Source organism: Vicugna pacos, chromosome 20 (assembly GCF_048564905.1).
Source record: "Vicugna pacos chromosome 20, VicPac4, whole genome shotgun sequence".
Lineage (NCBI taxonomy): Eukaryota > Metazoa > Chordata > Mammalia > Artiodactyla > Camelidae > Vicugna > Vicugna pacos.
In genome coordinates this window covers 14929324-14940592 of record NC_133006.1, presented here as the reverse complement: position 1 = coordinate 14940592, position 11269 = coordinate 14929324, and positions in this window count along the sequence as shown.

Genomic DNA, 11269 nt, shown 5'->3' with positions numbered 1-11269 from the left:
AAGGGTAGGAATTACCAGTACCTTAGTGGGGGTAAGCCTAACTTGAGTGCCCATCTTCTGATAAAAAGCCACAAAGAGGAAGGCTACAAACAAGGCACTGTTTGCAGCTCTATAGGGGACATTTTATTTTCTACTTAGAAGTATCTTTTGGAGGAACTTATCTCCCTGATTCCACATTAATTCAACTTAGTCTGGATTCTTCAGTAGGATAGACCCTGTCTTCCCAGGGTGAGCTTACGACCAGGGCCTGAACTGAGTGCTTTACCCACCCAGTCGTAGTAATTGTTCACGGATAGAAATGTGGCCCAAATCACACTAATCAACATCCTCCCTAAGGTTTTTTTGGTGCTATAAGGAAAGATACATTTTCATTTTCTAGGTAGAAGCCTTTAAAAACCATAGCAGCTTGAGACTGCAGGGGCTAATTTGCCCTTGAGTGGAAATAAAATGAGGTCAAGCAGAACTGAGGGAATGGGGAAGAGAGAGTCCTGATGACATATCTGACCTCCTGGATCTAATTCTGACTTGGTCTACCAGTTACCAAGCCACAAATTACTACCTATCCATTTTTTCCCATAAGTTTGTTTGAGTTTAGTTTCTGTTACAACCAAGAGAGTCCCAATTAATACAATGTGCACCTTCATAGAGGCAGAAATGCTTCTTCTTATATTTAAGAATTACATCATGTTGTGAATGACTGAAAAATTATGCTGAACACTGGAATTTGACACAACATTGTAAAATGATTATAAATCAATAAAAAAGTTAAAAAAAGAATTACATCATGTTGTATAAAGTTCTGACAAAGCAGATAGCTTTATACACACATTTTCTTAATACATGATTTTTCAGGATAACCTTATAAGAAAAAGACTAGAAAATAATATGTAAGAAATGGATCTTAGACAAGTAATCCAATTAAAAATGGCAAAGGATTTGGACAGTTCTCCAAAGAAGATATACAAATGGCCAATAAGCATATGAAGAGATGCTCAACATCTTTAGTCATTAAAGTAATGCAAATCAAAACTATAAGGAGATACCACTTCATATTCACTAGGGTGGCTATAATAAAAAAAGAAAAACAGAAAATAACAAGTGTTGGAAAGGATGTGAAGAAAATGAAACACAATTCTGGTAGGAATGTAGAGTGGTACAGCTGCTGTGGAAAACAGTTCGACACTTCCTCAAAAAGTAACACATTGTGATGTCACAAAAATGGCAGAGCAGAGAGCTCTAAGAATCACTCCCTCCACTGAAGCTATCACTAAGCTGGCAAAACTGATAGAATCAACTTTTTCAGAACTCTGGAATCTAATAAAAAACTTACAATGGAGTCCAACCAGTGGTGTGCTTAATGAAAAAAGCAGCCGCTAAATTTCAGCAACAAATTATTGTAGTATTTTTGCTTACCTATCTACCCATTCCCCAGCTTGGAGGTGGCTGTGGGGACAGAAGCCTACATTCCTGTTGCAGCTTGCTGGTGCCAGAGGAGAGCAATATCCACCCTGTTCTCAAAAGATCGTGCCTGTGAATTCTGCCCTGTCTGGTGTTTCCCTGAGGGACTTGTACTGAGGCTGAGCCTGTTTTGCCCTCCTCAAACTGAAGCAGCTTTGAAAGTAGCATCCACTGAAAGCACTTAAGGACATACACTATTAGTCACTGCCTAGAGAAAGAAACAGTGAATGGAATAAGCAGCAGACAGATCTAAAAGTCTGGAAAGGGGGACACTGAGGAAGAAGATAAATGGGAAAATGAGGACTTTGAAGGGCTACCATGTCTATGGGGAAATCCAGCATGCAAAGTGCATGCCTAGGGACAGATGCAAGTTCAGAAAAGGCCTGGGAGGGCCCTAGGCTTGCACCTTTGGCTGATCTTTGGGTTTCATGCAGCCAGGAAGTGAAGGCTAAGAAAGAGTTTTAGGAAAACTGGCTTAGCATGAAGTAGTGCCCCAGCTCAGTGTCTGCAAAGACTAGAAGAGGTGTTGTTGGATTTTTGTTTGTTTGTTTGTTTTGTTTTTCACTCCAGGCATTTAAGGGAATCTCTGTCAAGTCACTGACTGACTGCTGAGATAATGGAACAAAGATTCAAGGACCACACACAAGAAATACAGTCTTAGCAAGAACAGTCTGGAAAGTCAATAAACAAATGATGGCTACAGACTTCAATAATCAACAATAGCAAACCCTGGGAAGGGGATCTGATTCCAGATTGACACATAATATTTAAAATGTCCAGTTTCAAACAACAAAAAATCACAAGGTAGAAAAAGAAGAAAAAAAATATGGTTCATTTGTAGGGGAAAAAAAAAGTTTATAGAAACCATCACCAAAGAAGCCCAGACACTGGACTTACTAGATAAATATTTTAAATCAACTTAGATATGTCTTAGATATACTTAAAGAGCTAAAGAAAACAATGGACAAATAATTAAAAAAAAACCCAGGAGAATGAACAAATAAAAAATATCAATAAAGAGATATAAATTATAAAAAAGAACCAAATAAAAATTCTAGAGCTGAAAAGTAGTGACTGAAATGAAAAACTCACTACAGGGGTTCAAAAGCTATAAATTCAAGCTGGCAGAAGAAAAAAAATGACTGAAGTTGAAGAGAGGACTACTGAAATTATTTGGTCTTAGTAGCAGAAAGGAAAAAAAAAGGAGGAAAAATGAACAGAGCTTAAGAGATCCATAGGACACCATCAAACAGACCAACATATGCATTATGGGAGTCCCAGAAAGAGAGAGAGAAAGAGGCAGAAAGAATATTTGAAGAAATAATGGTTGAAAATTCTCCAAATTCAATGAAATACATGAATCTACACATCCAAGAAGTACAACAAACTCTAAACAGGCCAAACTCAAAAGAGATCCATACCATGACATGTTATAATCAGTGTCAAAAGACAAAGACAAAAAGAGACCTTTGAAAGCAGCACAAGTGAAGTGACTCATCATGGACAAGGGATCTTCAATAAGATTAACAGCTAATTTCCCATCAAAAGCCGTGGAGGTCAGAAGACAGTGGGGTGGCATAAAATGCTAAAAGGAAAACTCTAAATCAAGAATTCTATGTCCAACAAAATTATCCTTCAAAACAAAAGGAAATTAAGGCCTTCCAAGAGAAACAAAAGCTGAGGGAGTTTATCACTAGTAGAGCTGCCCTAGATGAAATGCTGAAGGGAAGTCTTTAGGCTAAAGCAAAAGGACATTAGACAATAACTCAAAGCCAGAGAGAGAAAGAAATCTGGTAAAGGTAACATAGGTAAATATAAAAGCAAGTATTTTTGTATATTGGTTTGTAACTCTTCTTTTTTATTTCCTATATGATTTAAAAGACAAATGCATAAAACAACAATTATAAAACTATGTTAATCAGCACACAATACATAAAGATGTAATTTGTGACAAAAACAACAGAAGGAGAAACATGGAGCTATACAGGAGCACTATTTTGTACATATTGAAACTAAGCTGGTATCAATACAAACTAGACTGTCATAAATTTAAGATGTTAATTATAATCCTCACAGTAATCATTGAGGAAATAACTAAAATATACATAGAAAAGGAAATAAAGAGAGAATCAAAATTATACACTGGAAACAAATCAATCAAACAAAAGAATACAGTATTGGAAAAATGAGAAACAAAAAAGATATGACATAAGATTTAAGATATAAGAAAACAAATAGCAAAATACCAGAAGTTCTTTACCAGTAATCACTTTTAATGTAAATAGGTTACAATTAAGAGACAGAAACTGGCAGAATGCATTTAAAAAAAAAAACATGATCCAACTATATGCTATCTACAAGAGACTCACTTTAGATCTCAAGACACACGTAAGTTGAAGTGAAAGGATGGAAAAAGACATTTCATGCAAATAGTAACCAAAAGAGAGCTGAGGTGGCTATGCTAAAATCACACAAAATAGATTTTAAATAAATTGCTACAAGGGGCAAAGAAGGTCATTACATGTTGATAAAAGGGTCAGCTCATTAAGATGATTTAGCAACTATAAATGCATATGTACTAAACAGAATCCCAAAATATATGAAGCAAATGTTGACATAATTGAAGGGAGAAATAGACAGTCCTACAGTAATAGTTGGAGATTCCAATATTCCAATAATGAATAGAACATTTTGACAGAAGTTCAAAAAGGAAATAGAGAAACTGAACAACACTAAATTAACTATATCTACCATATATACATAGAATACTTCATCCAAAAGCAGCAGAATCCACAATCTTCACAAGTGCACATAGAACAGTCTCCAGGATAAATAGACACATTAGGCCGCAAAGCAACGTAAACAGTCTCAGTACATTTAAAAAGACTAAAATCATACAAAGTATATTCCCCAGCCACACTGGAATAAAGATAAAAACCAGTAACAGGAGGAAAACTGGATTCAGGTGCATGCTGTGGAAAACAGTCTGGTGGTTCCTTAAAATCTAAACATAGAATAACCACATGACCCAGCAATTCTACTTCTAGGTATATTTGAAAAAGAGTGAAAGCAAGTACTCAAATACTTATGCATAAATGTTCAGAGCAGTACTATTAACAATAGCCAAAAGGTGGAAACAATCCAAATGTCTATCAATGAATGAATGGATAAACAAATTGTGGAATACACATACACTGGAATATTATTCAGCATAAAAAGTGATGAAATATTGATACATGCTACAAGGATGAACCTTAAAAACGTTAAGTAAAAGAAGCTGGACACAAAAGATCACATATTGTGTGACTCCATTTACATGAATTTTCCAGAATAGATAAATTCAAAGACAGAAAGCAGATTGGTGACTGCTGCTGGCTTTGGGGTAAGGGATAATTGGGAGTGTCTACTAATTGTATGTGTTTTTTAAGGAGGGTGATGGAAATGTTCTGAAATTAGGTAATGATGATGGTTGCACAACCCTGAAGATACTAAAACCCACTGGATTGTCAACTTTAAAATGATCAATCTTATGGTATGTGAAATTTAATGTTATATGAATTGTATTTCAATTAAAAAGGTTTTAAATATTTCACCATTCATAACACATGTCAACTCTAGCATATCAAATTTTAAAAGTCCAAAGGGAACAACATTATTCTAAAAAATGCCTCCTTCCCTCTGCCCATTCCCCCAGATCAGCACATCTCAGAGATGGACTTCAGAAACTACTGAAGAAGGGAGGTCTCAGCAGTAAATCAGGGGCTGGTAGGTAGGTCATATTAAAGCTGTGACCAACAATCTTGACTGACCCTGAGCCAATGAATGTGGTAGCTGATGAGAAACAGATCTTGCGCTGGTGCAAGAGAGCGAAAGTGACAGTGATAAAGTGTTGGCAGCCCTGGCACTAGGCTGTTTTCCATTGCTTCATCCACAGGTCATACCTGATGAATGGTATAAGCTCAGTAGCAAGAGGCCCTGAGGTACTTCTGAATACCCTTACTTCTTCCTTGTATTCTATTGATGACTTTGGTTGTACATTATGCAGTTCTTTATATTTGTAGTGTTATGAATAGTCCCAAAAGTTACCCCAACCATAAATTTATTTGGGCAGTAGACCCCCAGGACTCTAAAAGTGCCAGGATTTACAAATCAGAAACAAAACTAGGCTAACAGTTTTAAGGGTAAATCTGGAGCTGGGGCAGCTCAGACGTAAATGAATCTCAGAGTTTAAAGAACTTACAGGTCAGCTAAATTTTATTTGGTTCTGGTTATCATCCTCACTGTGTTCTTGAGTCCAGTCCCAAAGCACAAAACGGAATAAAATAAACACCCAGTGGCATTTCAGATGGACAGAGAAGACAGGCATTTTCCATGGACAGAGAAGATGGGATTTCCTTGGTATTTTTAAATGATGCTTGCCTGCTTCTTTGTTCCAAATGTCTCAATGTGTGTAGAAGAGGTAGTAAGACTGAGTGGAAACTGCTAGACAATTGTCTTGGTCTGAAATCCCAGGATTTTTCAAACACACGCTTAGTGATTGTCCCTTCTTCCTTGAGACTCCTTTGTCTACTCATACTCCAACTCCTAAGGACACACCCAATTTTTACCATGATTCTCGTAGGGACCAGTAAGGAAGGCTGAAACCAAGATAGGAGATGTTCTACTTGCTGGGAACACTGGGCACAGGAGGAATGAGAAGATCTGAATTCCATAGCTTTAATATAAGTATCATGGCACAAAATGAGAGATGGAAGTTAAATCATTTGAGATACTCAAGAGTGGCAAGTTTAAAATACATACCTTCTGTGCCTATTCTCATTTTGTTCCTCCTCTACTAGTACAAAGATAGAGACATACATACAAAACAATATTCACTCATCCAACTCAACATTTCCTGTCAGCTAAAATGACAGGGCCATCTCTACAACCCATTCCTGCCCCAATAGCCATACCCACCTTCTGGAACCAGACCCTAGAGGTGACTGCCTACTGGCCCCAAGGACGCTCATCATTTCTGTGGCTTCTATCCCTGCCTCCCTGGGGCAGAAATCTCTTCTGCAGTTCTTCCTTCTGGAAATTTGAAGACTTCTGCAACTGTTCCTGAAAAGAAAGGAAGGTAGGTGGGTAAGAGTCAGTAAATGTAACCATAATCATCCTTACATAGGTAGGCTATGGGATGGCTGGGTAGAACTTTAGCAGGGGCAGAGTATCAGAGAGAAAATGAAGGAAACTAATAGCTCAATATGATTTTTATCTTTTTGCTATCTTCCTCTACCATTATGCAACCATCTCTATTTTCACCCTGCTCATTCATTTCCCTCAAACATGCCCATTTCCCTTGTTTTCTATAAAACTCCATTCTTGCCTAATCCTCCAAGAGTGGAAGGAACAAAAGCTTGTAAAACAATCAATACATCTAGATAGGAATTATCTTCTGTCCTTTTGTATACAAGACTTTATGATATCTTTTGTGTACCTACTTTAAAGTAAGCTTTGTAGAGATAGTATCTTGATTTATGTAATTTAATGTCCAATTGCTTGTACACCAAGAATGGAAATGTACAACCAGCCCAGTAGAGGTAGGGCTAAGAGAAAGGGAAGAGAAAGAGAGGAAGAGAAGAATGCATTCTTGAAGAATGTATGTTGCTCAACTTTGATGGGAGTAGAGGAATTTAGGGAATCTTGAAGGAAAAGCAGCAGGACCTATTTGTAATGATGGAAAACTGATTAGAAGACTGAAGACAGGGATGCACTGAGTGGGAGAGACACAATTTGTTTATTAGACACTAATTTTTATATGTAAAAGTATACAGAAGGGGAAAAAATGGTCTATAATTCCACAGTACCAGATAACCCATACTGATATAAAAATTACATACTTCGCTATATGGTGTACATATTTTATATGTATATAAAATATCTCATATAAAATGTACTTTCCTGACCAGAATGTTGAAACAAACAAGATACAAAATAAAAAGTGAAAGCATCACTTCTTCCAAAGGCAAATTTTTTTGTTTCCTTTCAGAAATAAAATTGACATGATTTAGAGTTTTGATGAGATGACAAGAGGCTGCTGGGCCATAAAGGGTTGAATTACTCCTTCAGCTAAATCAGAGTGATTTGGGGTTTAAATGACTGACTTCAACAGCCTACAAAATCTGACTGGATGGAAAAAGTGAGCCATCTGAAAATCAGTTTCCAATACCTTTAGCTGCTAACTCTAAGGTCAGTGTACCCTCTTCCTATCCTGTCTTTCTTCTAGGAGCTTCTAGGGCAGTGTGTCTTCCTCCTTGCCTGACACCACTATTCCAGAATGCTGCTGAAATGAAGGGGCCACTGGCAGCCTTGATATGCACTCACTGCTATCGACAGTGTCTTTTTTCAAAAGATCCAGGACAGAAGCAAGAGGACAGCTGGCTTCTGGAGTATTAAGCACCCAGCAAATACAACCAGCAATTTACAGCTTTTATTCACCTATAAATTGCTAAGTATTAATAATCGGTTCATTAAAAAGTTACTATTATCATATTGATTCTTTTAATGAATTTTTATTGAGCACTCTTAATGTGCTAGGCAATTGTGCACTGTGACCACAATGATGAAAAAACAGGAAGCAAAGAAAGACTTCATGTTTTGGAGAGTTTATAATCTAGTTGGGGGTCAGGGGGTGGGAGGGAGGCATCTATTAAAGAAATGTAAGTGTAGAAGTACAACTACACTAGGTGCTACAATGAAAGCATACATGGTCCTTTGAAAGTATGTAAGGGTTGAGGGCAAATCAGGATGATTTTTTTTTTAAGGATAGAAAATTTTCATTGTAAGTTCAGCTGCTTAGCTTATCAATGAATACTGCTATTGTGTATATAATTTTTTGTTAAAAATTACACAAACATTATTGTAAAATTAAATTCCCAATAAAGAAGTGTGCTCACAATCCCACACTATTTTCATTTGTCCGTGTTCTTACAGAATTGTTAATGAATGAAGACCTTGCTTAGGTTCCCATCCTGGGCTTGGTATGTAAGCTTTATGAAGGCAAGAACAAGAGTTTAGGAATATGTAGTTTTTAAAAACTCCACCTCACTTAGTTCCTTTATAGGCGGTCTCCTCTCTAAACCCACCTTCACCTTTTTTTTTTTTTAAATAACACACAATGTGACTGTTGGATACCTGTATTCTGTATGTGCAAACCACACAGCCCCACCTCCCCCTTTCTTCCTCAGTCTCTGAACCAGGCAGTCTGATAAATGGACATGTATTCTGGCATGCTTTGCAACCAAAACATTAGCTAACTTCTGACTTCTTGATTCTTTTAGAGAGACGGAGTGGCATGAGGTAAAATGGGTTTACTCAGCAGAAAGGTTATTAAGAGTATTATGTGCCCTGAAGCTAGCTATGAAGAAAGAGGTTTATAAAGCAAGAGGTTTCCATTCACAAAGCCAAGGAATTTTTAGGGGGTTATTTATACAACATAGGTAAAATATGGTGCTTGCCCAAATTTAAACCTAAATGCTGATCATTTGTTCTCACAATTGAGGGAGTCCAATTAAAATTGTTTCTGATGTTTACAGAAATATAGTTACATGATACCATAAGCCAAAGGTAAAGATTAGGGCCCACTCCTTGCATGTGCCTTTGTCTCCTAAGATGAAGATTTATTCAGTACTGTAACAGTACTGAATAAAAAGAAATAGACCCTACCTCTAGGCAAGAGTGACTGGATTAGAGTTCTACCCTTCCTTTCACATGGCTTCACTGGATGGGCCACTGATCAGAGGAAGTAAGCAACACTTCCTGTCCAAACTACAGAATCTTAAAAGCTCTCCTGCTTCTGCTTCAAGGCACATGTGAAGAATGCCATTGCTTCAACTCTCAGAAGTAGGCATTATTCTAGAAAAAGTCTAAGATTGGTAGGTGCCTTTGGTACAAAGCCTGGGGTTATCAAAAGAATACAAAAGGAGTTGCTCAAAGTACTCCAGTTCCAGCTACTTGAATTAGTTCTGCCCTTCTTAGATTTTACCTCTTTTCCCTTCCCCATCCTTCTCAAGTGGCCCCTTCCTAACCCTAAGAGTAAGATTCTAACTCCCTCTGAGATGGAGTGAGGTTAGGAGTGGGATCTGGATAGTATTAACCCTTCTCCACATTTACCCTAAACCCACCCATCTCTCCCCAAAGGGAGCTGGAACTTAGAAAACAGGCCTGAAAAACAGTGACAACTAGCATTTTAAACTCTTATGTTCTCTCAATTCCTGTAGCTAGGCTCCAACAATGGCGAGGGATTAGTTCTCTGGAAAAACAAATATATCTCTGAAGCTCACCTGGGTTTACATTCTGCTAAAGGGCACCTCCTGAGTCAATTGATGGTTTCCAGCCAGGAAAAATGCATTGAACTCAGGCTTCAGTCTAAAAAGCAGACCTAGGGAGACTATTCAGGATGGCCTGACCCAGTACACATTTGGTGTGAGATGGAGATAATGATCCTCCATCTTAAAGAAAAAAAATTCCTGTGGTACAGTGAGGCAAAGCAACTTGTCTAAAATCACAGCATGGCAAATGGTGAAGGAACATCAAGGGACCTAACTCTTCCAAATCTGTGCCTGTTCCACAAGATAAAGAGAGGGCAGGACAACTTCTAAATTTCTAAATTAAATCAAGGCTCTAGAAAAATAACCTCTTCAAACTCAACACAGGGATTCTGCTGTCCTGCACACAAGGAAAAGGAAAAAAGAATTCTTAGGAAAAAAGAGCAACTTTGATTTTTGAAGAGTGAGTGGAAAAATAAGACTCTGAAGCCTCTGTTGAGTCAGGTGACAAATTGCTGACAACACGGATATCGAGAGGAAACTGGGATAGAAATTAGAAAATCTAAGGCCCATACTCCCTGATCCCCAAGAGCACCCTCAGCAGGAACACAAGTGTTCTTGGGGAGCTTAGTTCCAGAGAAGCACAGGGAGAGCCAACGTAAGGGTATATACCAAGCTTCGCAATAGGCAGATGACAAAACTAGACCACTGTCACCTATTCACTATCCATCCAGGCAGCACTGGGGCTGACTATAAACCTAACAATCTGGCATGAAGGAAGTAGCAGTAACAACTGGGGAAAGGGCTGGGAGTGTAGGATAGACAATATGGCAGCAGAAGTACACTGTTCTAGTTATCCTGTGGAGTTCAAATATATGTGGTTTTAAAACAAAAATCCAGAAAGAAACATGAGATTGATGCATTTATTCCAAGTAATTACACATTAAAAATAAAGTTAAACTTGTCCAAGCCAACTCATAAATTCTTTAATCTTTTGAACAAAATATACAACCCAAAACATCACACTATGGTGGAAATAACTTGAGAAAGGGAGAGGTAGAGGAAGGAATACATATGGGTGTGGAACAGAGAACGAGTCCAATCCCAAAACAAGTTTCAGATCTTCTACCTCCTCAGAACAGAAATGGCTGCTAAACAACTTAACACGAAGTGTCAGCGGATCACGATACAATGAACAAAGGCAATTTCAAAAATAAAAGTGATCCAAAAAGCGTATCTTCTCCTGGCACTGAACCATCAATAAGCCTTACCAATTTGTCATCTTCCAAAAGTGAGCCTGCTAGATTTTCTTCATATTTACTGAGGCCATTTCCAAACAGATTTGTGGATTAGCAGGACCATCTCAAGCAAAGGCAACAGAATGAGGGAAGTGTGGGAGTTGACATGCCACAAGTAAGTAAACAGTAAACAAAAGAGCTACTCACGCTGCATTTCAAACAATGTTAAGGCAGGCCCATCCAAATGGAAGGCTAAGAGAACATTCC